Source organism: Halyomorpha halys, unplaced genomic scaffold (genome assembly GCF_000696795.3).
Source record: "Halyomorpha halys isolate HHAL.00 unplaced genomic scaffold, Hhal_1.1 Scaffold487.1, whole genome shotgun sequence".
NCBI lineage: Eukaryota > Metazoa > Arthropoda > Insecta > Hemiptera > Pentatomidae > Halyomorpha > Halyomorpha halys.
In genome coordinates this window covers 57,609-78,222 of record NW_027111707.1, presented here as the reverse complement: position 1 = coordinate 78,222, position 20,614 = coordinate 57,609, and the positions used below count along the sequence as shown (strand labels likewise).

Genomic DNA, 20,614 nt, shown 5'->3' with positions numbered 1-20,614 from the left:
TTTTCATCTAATTTATTTTAGTATGAATGTGATCAGTTATCACTATCTCCTATTGTTAAACAATGTTATGGGAGATTGTAATATTTATTAATAAATAAATTACTGAAATAAAAAAATAAAATAAAATTATGTAGAGAACTCAAAAAATGTATAATTGATGTAATTTAACTCACGTATTTTTTTTATTAAAACTCAAATTGTAAAAAATAAAAAAAAACAAAACAAGTATCATGCTAATATCCATACATGGGTTTTTTAAATTGCTATAATGTATAGGCGTAGTACAGTAAATTTATAATATATAATAGTAATATATAAATATAAATAATTAGTAGTAATCCTACAAACAAAGTTCCAAAGGGTTTTATTTGTTAAAACTTTATTATATTTCTATTCAGGATTATTTATATCTTCCTTTATTCTTTAAAACATCTGAGCAACGTTTCGAGCCCCTCTGCCCATTATCAAATTCTTATCATTGTTAATTAGCGGAAATAGGTAATTTTAAATTGAAAATCATTTTTACATTTTCCAAAATAAATATAAGACCTATTTTTTTATTTTATTAAAAAGCTTATTTTTTCATTTTTTAAACAATTTTTTGCCTTTTAAATTGCACTTTTTTTCTTTCTGTCCATGTACATATCCAAATCAGCGTTAAAATTACAATGAAGTCAGAACTCGGACACTATATATATATAATACAAAGAAAATTTAGAAGGTCTATCAATAAGTTTTCGAATATGTAGTAATTGAAAACTCTTAAAAATATAATAATTTTAATTAATAGCGCTACTAAAAACTTATTATAGAATCCTAATATATTAAATCTATCTCCCTCTCTCTCTCTCTCTCACTCACTCACTCAGTCACTCTCACTCCTCAAAAAAGGAAAATTATATTGTAATACATTTATGATATTATGATATCTTTGGCCTAAATTAAAAAAAAATTATATTTTATATTACTAAACTTAAAGAGTTGTGATATACGCGTAGGCTTCTTGATATCACACCTTGAAGTAGACCCACGATTAGCTAAATAGGACGAAGGCCAGAGTATGCCAAAGATAATTACATCATTGATTTAAAATTCTAAATTAAACTTCATTCAATAATTAATTAGCCAACGATATTAAGTAGGTGAATATTAACAATGATCATGGTTATTACGATCAACGTACCTGAGTCATTTATCAACGAGTTCTGAAGATAAAGTTCTTCAGGTACAAACCCTGATGAAGCTCTGTAAAATGTGGCGAAACGTCGGTTACTAATAAACGGTGTTTTCCGCTTTTTTTTTTTTTTTTTTTTTTTTTTACTTTTTGACCACCACCGGTTTATTTCTACAAATAAAATTATTAAGTATTTCATAGTTCATAATCAAGAAAATATAAAATAAAAAACTATGATTAAATTATAATATACAATGCTAATAACGATTTGTATAAATATAGGAATAATACATTTATAAATGAATGCATATATCTATTTATTTACTTATATAATTTAATAAAAATAAAAAAATTATGTAGGAGTAAATTGATTTCATGATGCGAGTTGAATCGGAAGTGGTGAGGAGGGGAGGAGAAACGGTGGTAAATTAATAATTTTTAATATGGAGACTTTAGAAAACTCTTTAGATTTATAAAGGTTTTTTTTTTTCTATTTCGTGAATAAAATTTAAATCGTTATTATTATATAACTAAAGTGTGCCTTAATAATATCTGAAAACGCATAAAAAATAAAAATAAATAAACCCTTATTTGTTGTGATAAACTCCTTGTTCCAAAGCGCCCGTGGTCCATCTGAACGGGTTGAGCCGTACTCTTGATTATTGTTTTAGAGTTGGTTTTAATCAACGACAAATGCGAAGTTATGATATCATTTTTTTAGAGGCAATTAAACCGATCTGTAAAGTACTTTTTAATCATATCTTTACTCATTGATTTTTTTGTGATATGAGTCATAGCTATTTTTAAAATTGAAAATTGAATTATATTAAAAATAATTTTTTTTTCTGCTATCCTTTTTTATTTTTTGTTTATGCACATATTTCATAATAATACTTAAAATGTTAGACCTGGCTAACTGGTTAAAATAAAATATTTCATATTTATATAAAATATAAAGAGTCAATTTAATTCTTATTTTTTTTATGATCGTTCTATAAAGGAACAAATAGCATAGATACCAAATTATTTTCAGAACATAATGCGAAAATAACTCAAAAGAAATTTTCGAAACCGCAGACCGTTTCAAAGGCATTAGTAATAAATATGCTTCAGTGTATACCGCAATTTGTCATTGAAAGAATTTAACCATTAACATTTGCCCCTTGGCAAATTGGCCAAGGGCAAAATCTTTTCTACATTAACTAATATTTAAGGAAATTGATTCAGGAACTTTTTAACACGTCCTGAAATATTCGTATTTATACAAAATTCAACATGATCTAACTTGAATGAAGATGGATAATTGGATGTGGTATGCTGTTTCTGAAGAAAACAATCATGAAATATCATAAGGAGCCTTCAATAAAAAAAAATCATAGTCCAGAAAAAAAAGTTATCGTTAACCAACGTTTCACTCCACTTAGTAGGGCTTCGTCAGGGTTCAATGGAAAAACAAGATACAAACATTATAGAATTGACAAAACATTAAAATAAAAAACATTTAAAAAAAATTGTTATGAGTATAAAATATATAAAAAAAAAGTATTCTGAAGATATCACAAAATGAGACATAATAGTACAAGAGCACAAGAGGAGAAAAAAAGGCAGTTATTTCACCCCAATTTTTGATTAATTTAATGAGAACATTGCATAATTACTAGTCTAAATTAGTAAGTCTAAAAGAGTTATTTAGGTCCAATAATTCTCGAACTATAGCTTTTTAAAAAGCAACATTTCCATAAAAATGTTGTACAGAACGTACTGAAAGATCAGTACTCAGAATTTATTTTGAAAAATCTATATCTCAAAAACCATTTAATGTCCAGATGTATATTAGGATTTAAATTAAAGCCAGTTTAATGGGCTATAAATTAGTTTATGACATTTTTCTTCGTAGGAGTAGTATTTTTCATGATATTTGCTAAAATAAATTGAGTTAAGTTGTTCGGACCAATTTTCATTTGTCAACTTTATATTCATATAAATATAATGTAAAATATAATGATAAATGATAAATGATAAATATAATATAATGATAAAATGTAAGCACTAATAGAGATATTTACGTCCAATACTTCTCGAGATATAGCTTTCTAAAAAGCAACTTTCATAAAAATGTTGTATGGAAGTGAATTTATTTTGAAAAATATATGTCTCAAAAAACATTTGACGTACAGATGTCTATTAGCATTCAAATTAAAGCTAGTTTAGTGGGTTAGAAAGTATTTTATGACGTTTATCATTTCAGGAGTAGTATTTTTCATGATATTTGCTGAAATAAATTGAGTTAAGTTGTTCGGACAAATTTTCATTTGCCAAATTTATATTCATACATGAATATCATAAAAATTACTACCCCTACGAAGATAAGAGTCATAAACTACTAGTGAGTTAAATTTCCTTTATTTTGAGTGCTGGCAGACATGTGCACCTTATGGATCTAGAGATATATTTTTTCTAAAATCAAACATTTTATATGAACAACTAGAAATTAATATTATGTGAATTTCTTTTGTCAAATATCATAAAAACTTCTACTCCTACAAAGATAAACATTATAAATCATTTTATCGTAAATTTAAATAGCTTTAATTTGATTGCTGGCAGACATCTGTACGTCCAATGGTTTCTGAAATAATGTTTTTCAATAAAAAGTATTGCCGAACAACTATAAATCAATTTATTTTAGCAAATATCATGAAAACTACTATTCCTAAGTAAAGTCATGAACTACTTTATAGTACATTAAACTAATTTTAATTTGAGTGCTAACAGACATCTATACGTCACTTAGTTCCTGAGATATAGACTTCTCAAAATAAATTAATTAACTATTAATCTTTTTAAGAAATATTGCTTTTTAAAAAGCTATATCTCGAGAACTATTTGATGTAAATAGCTCTATTAGGGCTAGTATTTCACAAAATTTACTCTTCTTTAAATAATGTTCTTTTAAATTTTCTAGTGTAATTGGTAGCTTATAAGATATAGAGCTCTGAATGAAGGTTTTTGAACAGCCGCCATTTTTTATTCCTTCTACCTTTACTTGGCAGACTCATCAGTTTTGATTAGTAACTATACATAGTTTTCATTAAAGTGATCAAAAATTGGGGTGAAATAACTGTCTTTTGTTCTTCCCGGCTCTTGTACTGTAATGTTTGTATCTTGCTTTTTCATTTAGCCCTGACGAAGTTGGTTAATAATAAATAGTTTTCTTTTACTATTTTGATACCTTTATCGACCACATTCTATCTTCCTACAACCTACTTCATACAGTCAGCTATCTGCATCCTTCCTTTCTTTTTTTTAAAATTCATTCTTTAAGATTAATTATTGGAGTAGAGTAGGAAAAATTATGTTTTCTGTGTTGTTAATCGTGAAGTATTCCTGGGCTGCTGCTACATCCAACAAAAGGCTGGTAAAAGTCAATTATTTTAATTTTTTCAGTTTTAAAGTTAAAGTAAGATATCGTTGGCTGAAACATTCCTTTCTTGTGAGCTTATAAAGTATTTTCTTTAGTTTTGATGATTTATGTTGTAACTATCAGCATTTTGTCTAACCAATCTCGACTATCTTATCATGCTAAAATACCTTGTTTTCCAGTTTTCAGTGCTGTTTGTAAAATCGTGGTTTGATGAACCTTAGGACAGTTTCAAAGTTCATCGAATATAAAGAAGAAGAGTAATATGACATTGTTGAACTTTTCATATTATCGTTTTCAAAACTGCAGCAGGCGCTTCGTCACTTTAAGCGCCAGTCCTCAAATAATATTATTATTTTTTTATTGTTATTTATATTTTATAAATTCAATCTTTTTACATATTAGGGGAGTACAACCCCTGTTAGCCGGACAGCCGAACAGCCCCCATATTACAAATTATAACTTAATGAAATAAATCAACTCGATCAAATGAAAACTCAATTTTTTCCAACCCATTTTTATTATCTCACTTTGCATGTAAAATAAAATATTAAACCCTGATCACTAAAAACTTTTTTATATGCTAGAGAGATTTTTGTAAATATTATATTTTATTTTAATTATTTTTATACTTATGTATTCATATTTTCTGTAATAATTTATTTAATCTGTTTCCTCTGTCCACAATATCCAAGAACTTTACAACCTTATCCTACTAAAATAAATAATAATAATTAAATTAATATACTATTTACTATTATTAGCAATCACTATTTATGTTGTGAAGTCATTATTATTATGTGTTCACACTAATTAATATCACCTTCAGTAGTAAAAGTATTTATTGAAAAATTTCAAGGACTCAGTTTATACAATAGCCATCATCAGAGATGTACAAAAGAAGAAAAAAATCGGTTTCTTAATTAAAATGTTTTCAACATTAAATAATAAAAACCAAAGATTTCAGTTCCCATCGATACTAGTAATAGATACATTTGTTTAAGCGATTATTTCGTTTAAAAACTGATCTAACGAATTAAAAAGATAGATGGCCCGAGGTAGCTTAGTGATAAAGGGTCTGGGTTACAACCTTACGGGTCTGAATTCTAATTCGGCTTCAGAAAATAATTTATTCTGTTCTTTAGCTGTGAGTGAACCCTCGCTTCAGTTCTTCTGGGGCATACCTAGCCTCTATAAAGTGAGCATCCTAAATTGGGGAAAACACATGGCGGTTGAGCGCGATCTTGGACAAATCACCCCTAGTACAACGGTTGTTCAAGAAACTGTATACGTTAGTTTAAAAAAAAAATCTATACCTCCAGAACCAATGATACAGGTGACCAATAATGAATTGGTCGGGGGCTGAAAGTGTACAGTTTTTTGTTCTGTTTATAAAAATTCAGTAATAAAAATATAATAATAAAATCAGTAAATAAAGAGTATCTTTACCAATACTACACAGTGATAAAAAATAAAAATATTCCACTATCGAACGTTCCTTTCTTCTTTTTTTTCAATTATGAAGTTTCTCCCGACGTTCGGTGTATTCAGCCAGCCTCAGAATATATTGTTTTGTTTTCTTAATTATTATCATTTAATCTGTAATATTGTTTTCTTCACTCCCATTGTACAAATATTTTAAAAGCAAAAATTTATATATATTTTCTTTGCTATTAAAATCTTCCTTAAGCAGTATTCTCATTTTTCATTTTAGACCAGAGGTAGCCAACCGATGGTCTACGGTCAAGGTTATCGCAGAAAGTATTTTTTGAAGATTTATTATTAAAACTTTCTTCTATGTTAACTTATTTTCTTCCTTGATGATATGCAAGCTGAAATGTTTTAAGACGTAGATGTACAATAAAGCTGACTCAAAATGCACTTTTATGCCACTTAAGTTTCAAATATTTTCCGAGGGAAACCCCCTTTGCCCCTGGTCGGGAGTGGGAGTTGCCTGCATATGGTTCAATTTCAAATTAGTGGTTCGCAGACTTCTATAACTTGGGCTTTGGAATGCTTTAGACAAGTGTCACAAAACCAGAGAATACTGTATTCTTATTACATTAATTTAAGTTGTACCCTAAAACACTGCAGTAATTTATAACTAATTTCAAGGTTCTCCATATCAGCCATGAAACGTCCCTTACATCTCGACAGTGAGGGGAGAAAAAAAAATGACAGGTACTTGTTGCAGGAAATCCAAGAGGTTTACATAAAGCAGAGATACGGCGTTTGAGCTAATCCAGCCGGATGGACAACGTCACAGTTCATTTGCTCGCAACAGTCTACATCGGGGAAGTGCCAAGCGAATTTCTCTATTCAATTGCAATATAAAAGAAAGGAGAAAGTAAATTTTCTGCTTCATTGCGGTGAAAAGTGAACTTAACAGGGCACTAGCCAGTTCTAGAAGTTACAATATCTGATCAAGAGCCAGGTGTATATCAGACCAAATGTTTCTAAATACTGCTAATAATATGACAATGCTAAAGTAATAATTATAATATATTTATTTGATTATGGGGCAAGAGAGAGCCTGTAAAATACATGAAATAAATAATCAATTGTAGTAATTTTATAAATATAGTGAGTTAAAGATCGTTTATATAAACTAATAACAAACAATATATCCAAGCTGGGCTAACTTCATTCGTCAGAATAAAACAAAAACGTCACTTTATATTTAATAAAATAAAAAACAAAACAAAAACTTTATATCCTATTGTGACGATAGATATCCAGTTTTAAGAAAAAGGTTTTGTGTTACATATATAAAAAGTTTAAGATCTAATCCTGAGGGTACAAAAAGAAATACAACTGCTTTCGGTTAATATTGTTTAGTTTCGGCATGTATCGGATTCCTTTCTCATGATTCGCGGGACAATATGCCAAAAAATGGAAACAATCTTCCAGTACCGTTCCATCATATCTGGATAATGCTTCTCTGGGTCTAAAGTATATTTGTATGAACTGACTATTAGAGTAATAGTATATTTATCCAAGAGTCGTCGTTGCGCAATGATTATTAACTCCCAAGTGAGTTATAGGGCAGCTGATTTTTAGGTAGCTTTGAGCAGCATCCGTTTTAATGTAGACCCTACCGTACCACGGAACAAAGGTAAAGTAGATAGATATATTTTAATATTATCAACGAAGGAATTTGTAATATTATAAATAATTTAAATTTTCATATCTAGGATGGATTATTGTCAGCATTGATTAACGGCAAAGCACTCTATATCCCACAAATTGAATATTTCCTATTGCATCATTCCCACCTACGAAATGTTATATAAATGCATCAACCACTTAATTATAAGCGATCAAGCATCGTTCATTGTAATGAACAATCAACTTTTTAAAGTCATTGTAAAGCATCGCTCAACTCTTACATTGCACATTGACAAGTACATTTTTTATCAAAATGATAATTTTTGCTCAGTGAAACTTAAGACTTAGCCAGGTCTTGATTGCAAAAGTACAAGGAAATAGAGTTCAAAGGAAATTTGAAACTATAGAATATTGAATAATAAATAACCAATACTTTTTAATTACTTGTTTATATTTTTATTTATTTAAAATGTTAATTCGTTAAGGAGTGCGGTGGCACAGTGGTAAGGCACGATGCTACAAGCTTCAAGAATCATGATTAGAATTCGGCCGGGCAAAAAATTGTTTTCTATTACACAATAGCAGTAAATCAACCCTGTGGGTTAAGGAGCCCTCCTGGGGTCCATCCAGCCTCATAAATTAAGTAACCTTAATTGGATAAAAATCCGGGGGACGAGCTTAATCTGACCAATTCACCTCCTTGCATAACCGTTGATCTAGTAACAGTACTTCTTTCCAAAGTACTGAACCCCTGAACTGAAGTAAGATTACACCAAGAAGAGTGAAAATAGGCCAACACACAATAAAGTAAATCAGAGCTCTTTTCGTGCTTATTAATAAAGCTGACATTGATGCTTACTAATAAACAACCTCAATCACAAAGGGTGTGCGCCACCAGCGACCAGATTTCGTTATTCTATGGCCTGTTCTTACCTCACTAAGCATAATCTCATCCCATTTTAAGGAATGATCTTCTAAATTTTTAATTCCTAGTAGATCAGCAAATTTCTAGTTCAACCGTGCACTTAACTCTTTTTTTTTTTTTTTTTAACGCACTTATACCCCTTCACCTCTGTAGTCTTCGTATATGAATAAAACTGTTCCATCCTCTAATGAAAATAAGAAATGAAAAACTAATATGTTATTCGAAAGTGACAAATACAAATAAATTCTTCAAGTGGAGAAATGGTCGGGGGGTGTATTCAGCAAACGTAAGAGCGTTCAAGTTATATTATTTTGCTGACCGCATCTCCCCCGACCATCTCTACTTATTAATCTACGATCAACTATCTACACCTCAAAATAAATTCTTTATTATTTTCAACTGTATTTGTTAATCAAAATACAATTTGTAAGAAATTATTAAGAGAAATAAAATTAAAGTGAAAAAAAAACTTACGTTGACGTTGAGTGAACGGTAGAACGCAAAGCAACGCAGAAGTAGAAACTGGAAAAATATTTGTTATAAAAATAAATAAAGCACTAAATCTACTAAATTATTATTAAGACTAAATAATACTAGTGCAAACTTATGATATAATTTTAACGCTTTTACCTAAAAATAAAAATGAATGATTTTTCATTAATATCAAAATGTATGAAAATTACCAACAGGACGGGCCGATTACTATAATGAAAACTGTGTATGATTACCAGTCAAAATTGATGAGTATGCCAAGTATAGTTAGTGGGAATAAAAAATGACGGCTGTTTCAAAGCGTTTAAAAAAAATTAATTTTGCATTCAAAGCTCCATATCTTTAAAATTACCAACAATATTAGAAAACGCAATAAAACGTCATTTAAAGTAAGGAAAATCTGCTAAAATATGAGCCATAATAGAACTTTTTACGTTCAATAGTTCCCCAGAGTTTTTTTTTTTAAAACCCTGAAATAAATAGGACAGGTGATTAGTTATAAAAAAAAAGGCAAGTATTTAAATTAAAGTTCGCTACTTTAACGAAAGTAACTACGAGTCAAGAGGGCACTTAAAACCTAAGCTGATACTTCAAACTTGAAGTTTTTTTTTAATAAGATTTTTAGTTAATTCATAAAAATGTATAATTAATGAATTGAAGTCCTTGAGGCGAATTTTAAAAATTAAGTTGAGAAGTGAAATTCCCACTCCTCCGCTGACCCAGTTGTGAACTCCCGCGGAGCAGTTTCCGAAACATCCCGTTAGTCCTGGGTTATCTTCTGACCCACAAGGAGAAAGGAACGTACCAACCAGTTCGTCTCCGATGTCTTACTTTCATTCTTTACACTGCTAATATTTGTCATACTCCTTATTAGATAAAATAAAAATAAAATTATTTATTTTCCCAGTAATTTAAACTTTCTCTGAAAATAACATACTTTTGCACTGTCTTGAAGGTCATAGGATGAGGATGGAGGTGCAAATTAAATGCCATATATAAATATATTGTTAAATTCTCTAAATCTATCCAGTGAGATTATTCGTAATTTTTGTACTATATTGTTATTTTATCCTATTTTAAATAAAATTTAGCTAAAAATAAAATGGTTTATATAATGTTTTAGGGACAAAAATCTGAGATTAAAGTCAGGGTGTATGATGTATAGGAAAAATGTCACTGATTAGATAAATTTTTTTTTATAAATGAGGAGTTTTCTATCCAAAATCAATATATCAATATATCCACTTTTGAAAAGTTGATATTTTAAAATTATTATGGCAACATCTTATACAGACAAAACTGAAAAGGTCGGTTTGTAACTCAAATTTGTCAGGGGAAAATATAAATTTTAAATAAACCAAAGTTTTTGGAATAAACTTTTAATTTGTCAAAAAATCTATACTTTTCAGAGGTGGATAGGAAAGTTTTCAAATAAAAAAAAATATTCTATTACCAACAGAATGGTAGTATAACATTTAATTAATTTTTTATTTTCTTTAAAAGATATCGTTGTTAAAGGACTCTGGAGCCATTATCTCGAAAAGGAAAAACTTATTGTCACGTAACTTTTAAATACTCAAGTTGCTATATATATCCAGGGATAGAGAATCTTGCAACAATTACTGTTTTCATGAGTATAGACAAAGACACAGTTAATACGTATTCAAACATTTCATTTTCATACTTAATATATATAACAGTGATAATAAAATTGCCATCTTTTTTTTGTTATTAACTTTACTTTATTACTTGCTCACTTACTAAAAATTATTATTTATATCTATTTATAACATAATATATTATAGTTAGGGGTGTATTTTGTATGAGACTATACCACTCATAATTAATTGTTAAAAAAAAAAAATGTACCTCTTACATTAACCATGTAAGGACCATCAGGCCGATCTGATATTAAATAAAATAAAAAATCTCAGACAAAATTTCGTTAAAAACAAGTGTTTTTATTGGTTTTAAATGTTTTTCTCACCTCTGCAGTCCCTCCTTACATAATTTGAAAATTAAAAAAAAATGTGGACTCTGGACCCAATAACAGAAAAAGATTTTTTTTTATACAAAGTGTAGTCCTAAAACCGTTTTAGCGATTTTTATAAAACTTTTCTTAGGGTTTCTCTTCAATGTAACTTTGAAATGCAGCACATCCTCGAAAAAAAACATATATATATATAAAGCGGCTCAATTTTTATTAGTTTATCGAATAATTTGAAACTTTTTTTTGAGAATATGTAAGAACGAAACAATAAGCCACAGTAAAAAAAAATGTTACCAAACCATAAAAAATTCTATTGTGCGATATGTTTCGTTGCTGTCATCCTTAATTTAAAAGTAGCTCTCATTCTGAAAAACCACCCCAGGTTGTATTTCTATCAAGTTAGTCAAGATTCATATGTCAAACGATATCTTAAGTAAATAAGACCACCTTTTAATCGGATTTTGCTGGTTTAAGTATCATAACGTAAGGAAATTGAATACAAAAAAATACTGAACTGATTTTTGGATGGGCCCCCACTTAAACATTTTCCAATACATAATGTTTTTTCTAATCTTTTTTTCCCTTTACGTCACATCCTTTCTTCCTGAATTCTTAGTTAAAAGATTTTCTCAGAAACACTTGGTGAAAGAAAGAATTTTTATTTATTTTTAATTTAACAAGTAAAATATTTAATACCATTAAAAAAAAAATTGTATCTAAGTTAAATGTCAAAACACTATTTATTTTTTCTTTAAATGTCTATCGTTTCGACCAACCTGACCTTCCTCAAGGACAATATTTTGCTAATGACATAATTACTAATAAATCAGCATACATTAAATATAAATTTACACCTCACACCCAACAATTTAAAAACTTTTTGCGGGCTATTCTGCCCAGGTCATTAATTTCAGTCAAATTACTCTATGGAACAATAAAACAATAGGGGTCATATTAATGTATTAATCAGCTTATATTTAATGACCTATTTTGTCACTTTCCTATTACCATATATAAGTCTTATTGAATTTTGTAACAATTTCATTTTTAATGTTTTCTGCGCAGATTTCCATGAAAGCCGCTCAATTTTTATTGTTTATCGAATAATTTGAAAGGACTAATAAGGAAGTCCTGAGAGTTGACACATGTCAAAACAAAAGAGCATACCTCTTGAAAAAAAAAAAATATGTTACCTAACCATAAAAAATTCTATTTCGCAATTTTTGTGGTTGGCGTAATTCTTAATTTAAAATTACCTCTCATTCTGAAAAAAATGTACCAGGTCATATTTCTATAAATTATGGACATTTTATTTTCTATTTATTTTATTTAGTCTCTTGAGTCATATATCTTTAGTTTTTATTTACTTTTTTTTATATTTAATTTGATTCTTAATTATACCTGAGGCTTAAATCCTCAGACTAACCTCTCTAATTAACATAAACGAAAAAAATATATGTTATCTAACAATAAAAAGATTCTATTTCGCAATTTTAGTGGTTGAAGTCATTCTTAATTAAAAATAATTACTCATTCTGAAAAAAATGCTCAGGTCATATTTCTGATGATGATATTTCTATATAAGCAAGTCAAAATGAAATTTTAAAACTATATGTTTAGTTAAAATTTTGCGTATTTTATTATAATTTAACAATTTACTATATTTTACTTAGTATTTTATTTATTTACTAGAGTCATATATCTTTAGTTTTTATTTACTTTTTTTTATATTTAATTTTATTCTTAAGTATACCCGAGGCTTCAATCCCCAGACTAACTTCTCTAATGAACATAAACGGAAAAAAAATATGTTACTTAATCATAAAAAATTTCTATTTCGCAATTTTAGTGGTTGCCGTCATTCTTAATTTAAAATTACCTCTCATTTTGAAAAAAAATGTACCAGGTCATATTTCTATAATTTTCTTTTCTTTTTATTTTATTTGGTCTCTTTAGTCATATATCTTTAGTTTTTATTTACTTTTTTTTAATTTATAGTTTTATTCTTAAGTATTCCTGAGGCTTAAATCCTCGCACTAACTTCTCCAGTGAACATAAACGTGTGTCTTTTGAAGTTCTTGTGGTATTAAACAATAGAACTGAACATTCTTTATTTTTTGGAATATTTGAGTTTTGCGTTTATTTTTTTTTTTTGGTTTTTTGTTTTTGCCAAATTTGATTATACTTTAAGAAAACTCTTGAGAGTGGACTCACTACACGTGACTTGCGCTAAGCTCCACCGATGTGTGCTGGGGGATAAAATATTTGTACGAGAATTCAGATGGTGTACCATACAGAGGAGTGCCTTTTGTGAGTGTCAACTTTTATTTCCCGCCCTGGCATTTTTATTTCCTGTTTTTTAAGTGTCAATGATTAATGAGGTCTATTTTTGAGGAGACGGCCGTAGGGTGCGGTCAGTAACTATATACCAGTAAGTAAAACATATTTATTTGTGCCGAAGTTTCGACCTGAATTTCCGGCCTTTGTCCATCTTCTCCTCATATAAAATCTACGGTCAGCTACAACCTCCTTATTAGAGAGCTCTTTTAATTAGTCATCCAATAAAACGGAAGGGAAAAATATAATCTTAGTGACGAAAATCTACTATTCGCACTTCTTTAATATTATAACAGTAATATAGTTCAAATATCTGCCTATAATAATTAAATTATAAACCTTAGCTACTAAGTATCTTGGGTTCAGTATTTAGTGAGGAAATGTTATTTCCTAACTCGAGGAAAGTCCATACTCTTGCACATTCCTATATACATTAGCCAATATTTTTTCCCCAATTTCATGGGACATTATCTGAAAAAATGTGTGAATGATGAGTCTATTTAATTTTAAATCTCTAACGTGAGGGTCAGCCATTGGAAAAAAATCATCATTCTGCTCCTTTTGTTCTACTAAGAAGGCTATATTTTAACTAAAAAATTACTTTTTTTAACTACTTATAAGCACAAAAAAAAATTTAAAAAAGATCATTTTTTCACCCCATGTCCGACCCCCTCCGTAATTTACTAATTGATTAAGTTAGTAATTACATGAGGATATCCATTTAAAAAAATACTCTTATTATTTTATGTAGTCAATAAAAAAAAAAAAAAAACTGTGCGTCCGGACGTTTTTCTTTTTAGTACAAGAGCCGGGTACAAGTAAGTTATTTCATCCCAAATTTTAATTACTTTAAGGAAAAATTCGTATAATTACTAGTTTAAATTGATGAGTTTGCCAAATATAGGTAGTGGGAATAAAAAATGGCGGCTGTTTCAAAACGTTAAAAATAATTAATATTTTTTTTGGAGCCATATCTTTAAAAATACCAACAACACTAGGAAACCTAATAGGCGATCATTTAAAGTAGAGTAAATTTGCTAAAACATCAGCCCTAATAGAGCTATTTACGTCAAATAGTTCTCGTGATATAGATTTTTAACTTGGAACATTTCATAAAAAATCCACTGAAAAATCAGTTGTTGATGAATTTATTTCTATAAAACTAAATCTCAAAAACTATTCTACATACAGATGTCTATTAGCACACTAATTAAAGCTAATTTAATGTACTATAAAGTAGTATATAAGATTTATCTTCATAGGAGTGGTATTCGACAAACTAAATTCACAAAATGTTGATTTCTAGTTGTTCCGACAAACATTTTAATTTATGAAAAAAATATATCTCAGAAAACATAAGAGTCTGCTATAACTCAAATAAAAGCTAGTTAAATTTACCGTACAGAAACTTGTTGCGTTTATTTTCGTAGGAGAAGTAGTTTTTAAGTCATTTTTAAAAGTTTTATCGGAATAACTTGAAATTAACGTTTTGTGAATTTATTTTGGAAAATATCATAAAAACTACTACTCTTATGAAGATAAACGTTATAAACTTCTGTATAGTAAATTTAACTAGCGTTAATTTGAGTGCTGGCAGACATTTGTGCCTTTAGGGTTTCTGAGATAGTTTTTGTCAAAAGTCAAATTGTTATCCAGAAGTAGGAGTCTTTGGAGATAAACGTCATAAACCGCTTTATAGAATATTAAACCAGCTTTAATTCGACATCTGTACGTCGAATGGTATTTGAGATATAGATTTCTTAATATAAATTCACTATCTACTGATTTTTCAGTGCATTTATTATCAAATGTTACTTTTTAAGAAACTATTATCTCGGGAACTATTAAACTTAAATAGCTCTATTATGGCTCATATTTTACATGTTTACTCTACTTTAAAAGATGATCGATAAGGTTTTCTATTGTTATCGGTAATTTTAAAGATATAGAGTTCCTAATGAAAAATTAATTTTTAAAGTTTTGAAACAGCCGCCATTTTTTATTTCCCCTACGTATACTTGAAGACTCGTCAATTTTAACTAGTAGTGATACATTGTTTTCATTTAAGTAATAAAAATTGGAGTGAAATAACTCCCTTTTTTTCTTCTCCTGGGCTCTTGGTACTACTTACTCCCTCACTTAACTCTTTACACTCTCATTTTAACATTATTTATTTATTTTTTTCACACCACAATTACAAATACTCCTTTCGGGACCTACTAAGTAAGTATAGGATTTTCTTAGCTCGAAATTATGACTTTTTATAATTTTTAATTTTAGAAAGTGAAATCTGATCAGATAATGACCATAATACGTTTTTCATCCATTGTATACCTACTAATTCGACATATAAATGTTTAATGATGATTAAACATTTGTTCCGACCACAATGTTCAAATACTGATTTTGGAACATAATATTTGACCAGACTAAACAAGAGAGTGGCCTTCACTAATTGACGGTTAAGTTATAAAAGAAGGTGGTGAGTTCAAGAGAATGACATCCGCTAAAACGAACAGTCAGCATATATTTAAAAATTTAAATTCTACACTAGACACAAATATGGACAAGATGTATCTACTTATCTTTATTTGTAGGGATGGTGCATTTGAAATCCAAAAAAATTTCAACCTTGCATCATATCATTTTGGAGGGTTACAAGCATTCATCTCAGAATTTCTGGTACGTTCTTAATACTTATCTGAATTTTTTTTTATGAGAATATGACAGAACGAAAAAATATGCCACTTGAGAAAAAAAAAAAGTTACTTAACCATATAAAATTCTATTCCACGATATTTTTCGTTGCTGTCATCCTTAATTTAAGTAGCTGAAAAACTACCCTAGATTGTATTTCCATCAAGTTGGTCAAGATTCATTTGTCAAATGATATCTTAAATAAATAAGACCAGCTTTTAATCGGATTATACAGGTTTTAAGTATCATAACGTAAGTATTTTTATGACAAAAAAATTGAATAAAAAAGTACTGATCTGATTTTTGGATGGGCCCTCACTTGAACATTTTCCAATACATGATGTTTTTTCTAATATTTTTTTCCTTTACGTCACATCCTTTCTTCCTGAATTCTTAGTTAAAAGATTTTCTGAGAAATACTTGATAAAAGGAAGAGTTATTATTTTTTTTTCAATTTAACAACGAGTAAAATATTTATTACTGTTTAAAAAAAACAATTTGTATCCAAGTTAAGTATAAAACAGTCTTTATTTTTTCTTTAAATATCTAACGTTTAGACCAACCTGGTCATCCTCAAGGACAATCTATTGCTAATAAAATTATTACTGATAAATTAGCTTTTTGCAGGCTAATCTGGCCAGGTCATTAATTTCAGTCAAATCACCCAATAAAACTATAAGGGTCATATCAGTGTGTTAATCAACTTGCCTTAGTTTATGTTTAATTACTTATTTTGTTAATTTTCTATTAAATTTTATAACTTTTGATTATAGATTAACTAAACACTATTGTCACTCTCTTACCATACAATCTGTTTAACCTTTCTTACAGTCAGCTCAGGAATATAATTGATTTATTACAAACTATATTTTGGTCTAAATTCTTCCTTTTTTTATTATTAAAATTTAATTGTAAACATTAACTATATTATTCATTAATTAATTTTACTTAAAATTGCTGCATAGTGTTGATTCAAATTTCTTATTGTATGTTTTAAAATTCACTCACTATATAATTAATATTTTACGATAAATAAATATAGTTAATTTAATAATTTTCTAATAATTTAAAATGGCTATCAGGAAAGTCGTGAGAGTGGACACATGTCAGAACAAAAGAGCATACCTCTTGATAAAAAAAAAAAAAATGTTACCTAACCATACAAAAATTCTATTTCGCAATTTTAGTGGTTGCCGTCATTCTTAATTTAAAATAATTACTCATTCTTAAAAAAAAGTCCCAGGTCATATTTCTGATGATGATATTTCTATAGAAGCAAGTCAAGATAAAATTTTAAAACTATATCATTAATTAAAATTTTGCGTATTTCATTTTAATTTAATTTATTTTATTGTAATGTTAAATTTTACTTATTATTTTATTTATTTACTAATATTTTCTCCTTATTTCTTCCTGTACATAGTTTAATCATGTTCACATTAGTTACCTTTCGGTTTATATACATATTTTTTTATTATTATTGTTATTTATTTTTTTAAATTTTGGTACGAATGTGATAATTTATTACAATTGTCGAAGATTACGGCAGAATGTAATACTTATCAACAAAAAAAAAAAGTTCAATTTTTAAGTAAACCTGAGGCAAAAAACCGTGGGACTTTTAAGGTCTAAGTTCTAGTGGTAATAAACAATAAAACTAAATAAAGGGCTGTCCGATTTCCTCCTAGCAGCCCTAATGAGAAGGCTAGAGATTCTGGCCGAACGTGGACACTATTAAACAAGTTATTTTAACTTATTTGTATTATATCCCCCCCCCCTCCACCATCTTCTTATATATACTATCCAGGGTCAATTATCTTCTCATCATAATAAAACTAAACATACACATTTTTTTATAAGTTTAAGTTTTTTTTTTTTTTTGTGTGTGTCAAATTTTTAAGGAAAGTACTGAGAGTGGATGCATTATATATACTATAGACTGTATGTTTTCATCGGAGCTAAGAACATTACTTTTTTCCCTCCCACTTTTCCCTATTTACTTGTTATTATTGCCTTTAATAGCAATCACTAAAATTTATGAAATTAAATTTATTTCATATACACATGAACAAAATGGCCAATAACTAGTATAGTTAATGATTCATAATTATGACTTATCTTCCCACAAGACTGATTCTAAATTATAATGAATGGACAAAATTGATTTTCCATAAAAACATAGGTTGTCCACGCATTTAACTTTTTATTACCCATCTTTCAATTACCCCAAACATTATGATATACTATGACCAATTGCCCGTAAAAAGGGGTAAACCAACTTTCACTTTCACATACGGTTAATTGACTAAAAAAAGTGAAACTCCCAATTAACCTCTGCTTATTAGAGTAGCACTTAGAGCCAATTACCCGCTTCCAATATCTCTTATAGCAACGATCAACCGCTCTTATTTTACAGTTTGATAAAAAATACATACACGTACTAGTACTAGAGTCCGGTGAAAAAAAAGACAGTTATTTCACCCCAATTTATGATTACTTTAAGGAAAATTAAAATGCGTATAATTACTAGTCAAAATTGACAAGTCTGCCAATTATCGTTGGAGGGAATACAAAATGGGGTTGTTCCAAAACTTTAAAAAAAATAATTTTTCATTTGGAGCTCCATACCTTTAAGTACAAGAACCCAAGAGGATAAAAAAGGCAGATAGCTCACCCCAATTCTTGATTAATTTAATCAAAACTATGAATAATTAATAGTCAAAATTCATGAGTTTGCCAGGTATAGGTAGGGGGAAAATAAAATGGCGGCTGTTCCAAAGGGATAAAAAAAAAATTAATTTTTCATTCGGAGCTCTATATCTTAAAAAGTAAGAACAACACAAGAAAACCGAAAAGAACATCATTTAAAGAACAGTAAATTTGCTAAAATGTGAGCCCTAATAAAGTTATTTACGTTAAATATTTTTCGAGATATAGCTTTTAAAAAGCAACATTTCATAAAAATGTTGTATGGGACGTACTATCCGTACAGATCAGTGGTTAGTGAAATTATTTTGAAAAATTTATATCTCAAAAAACCATTTGACGTACAGATATCTATTAGCACTCAAATTAAAGCAAGTTAAATGTGCTATAAAGTAGTTTATGATGTTTATCTTCGTAGGTGTAATAATAGAATCAATAGTAGAATCAATTTATTTTAGCCAATTTCATGAAGAATGGTACTCCTACGAAGATAAATGTCACAAACTACTTTATAGTATGTTAAACTAGCTAATAGCTAATAGCTACTAGTTAAATCAATTTGAGTACTAATAAACATCTCCAAGTCTCATGACTCCAGAGATATAGATTTTCTTTAGTAAATACACAACTACTGACTTTTCAGGATATTTTTTATGAAATGTTGCTTTTATAAAAACTGTTTTCTCGGGAACTATTGAACACGAATAACTCTGTTAGATCTCATATTTAAGTAAATTTACTAAATTTTCAAATGATGTCCTATTAGTTTTCCTAGTGCTGTAAGAATTTTTAAAGATATGGATCTCCAAATGAACTTTTTTGACACAACTGCAATCTTTTATCTCGCCTTACTATAATTGGCAGATTCATCAATTTAACTAATAATTATACGTAGTTTTTATTAAAGTTATCTAAACTTGGGGTGAAATAACTGACTTTTTTCTCCCCTTGGCCTCTTTGACTATATAGGAAATCGTTATTAACAGAGAAGAATTTAGAATTTGTTTCAGACAAATAATGCATATCATTATATATACTATATTATATATATGTTTCTTTTTTAAAAAAAAATATAAAAATTCATTTTATTTAATCAATACGCAGAAAAGTACAATACAATTTATAAAATAAATCTCTTGAACGGGTGTATCTATTTATTTTTTAAATTTATTTTGTATGGTTTCGATCCCCTGTTTACCAAATTGAGTACCTTGTAAACAATAACGGCAGCTCAATAGCGAAAAAGGTAATTTTATATAAAATGATACATAAAGCTTGCTCAATGTCTAACCTTTATGTCCATTGATTCTCATATTGCTGGTCGAGAAAAAAAACTTCAAACTTTGTAAAATTGACTTTATGGTCTTGGTGGGCTCAAAAATTCCTTTAAAATACGATTGTAAGTAAAAATAATCCTACTAAAAACTAAGAATTTTTATTTTAATTTTTAAGTAAAAATATGTCTATTCATCTACTATATTCATTTTCGAGCAAAAGACAGGAAAAAAGTTATGTAAAGTACATTTTAGTTGCACTGAGTTTAAAAAGTATTCATTTTATGAAAGGTTTTTACGCACCCAGGAGATATCGAGGACTGGGTCTGATCCGCTGTCAATGGGAAGCTCCACTACAGCATTGGTCCATTGCCCAGCGACTGTCGAATGTTCCGGATGCTCTATTTCAGTCTATATTCAGTTACGAAACCGAAATCGCGCCATGTGCTGATAGACTTGGGGTGGATAGGAGCAACCAAAGTGTGAGAGC

The 20,614-nt window shown here is 28.6% G+C and overlaps 1 long non-coding RNA gene across 3 annotated transcripts in view; it reads right to left on the bottom strand.

Annotated features, from left to right (window-relative positions):
- Positions 1–20,614, bottom strand: part of LOC136796310 (uncharacterized) — a 204,720-nt gene that overhangs the window by 174,121 nt on the left and 9,985 nt on the right. For 2 of the 3 annotated variants that reach the window (XR_010844013.1, XR_010844015.1), the window contains exon 2: positions 9,109–9,150. This is a non-coding gene — a long non-coding RNA (uncharacterized lncRNA). Of the gene's footprint in view, positions 1–9,102; positions 9,151–20,614 lie in introns of all 3 variants that reach the window. The other variant, XR_010844014.1, reaches the window with a different exon arrangement.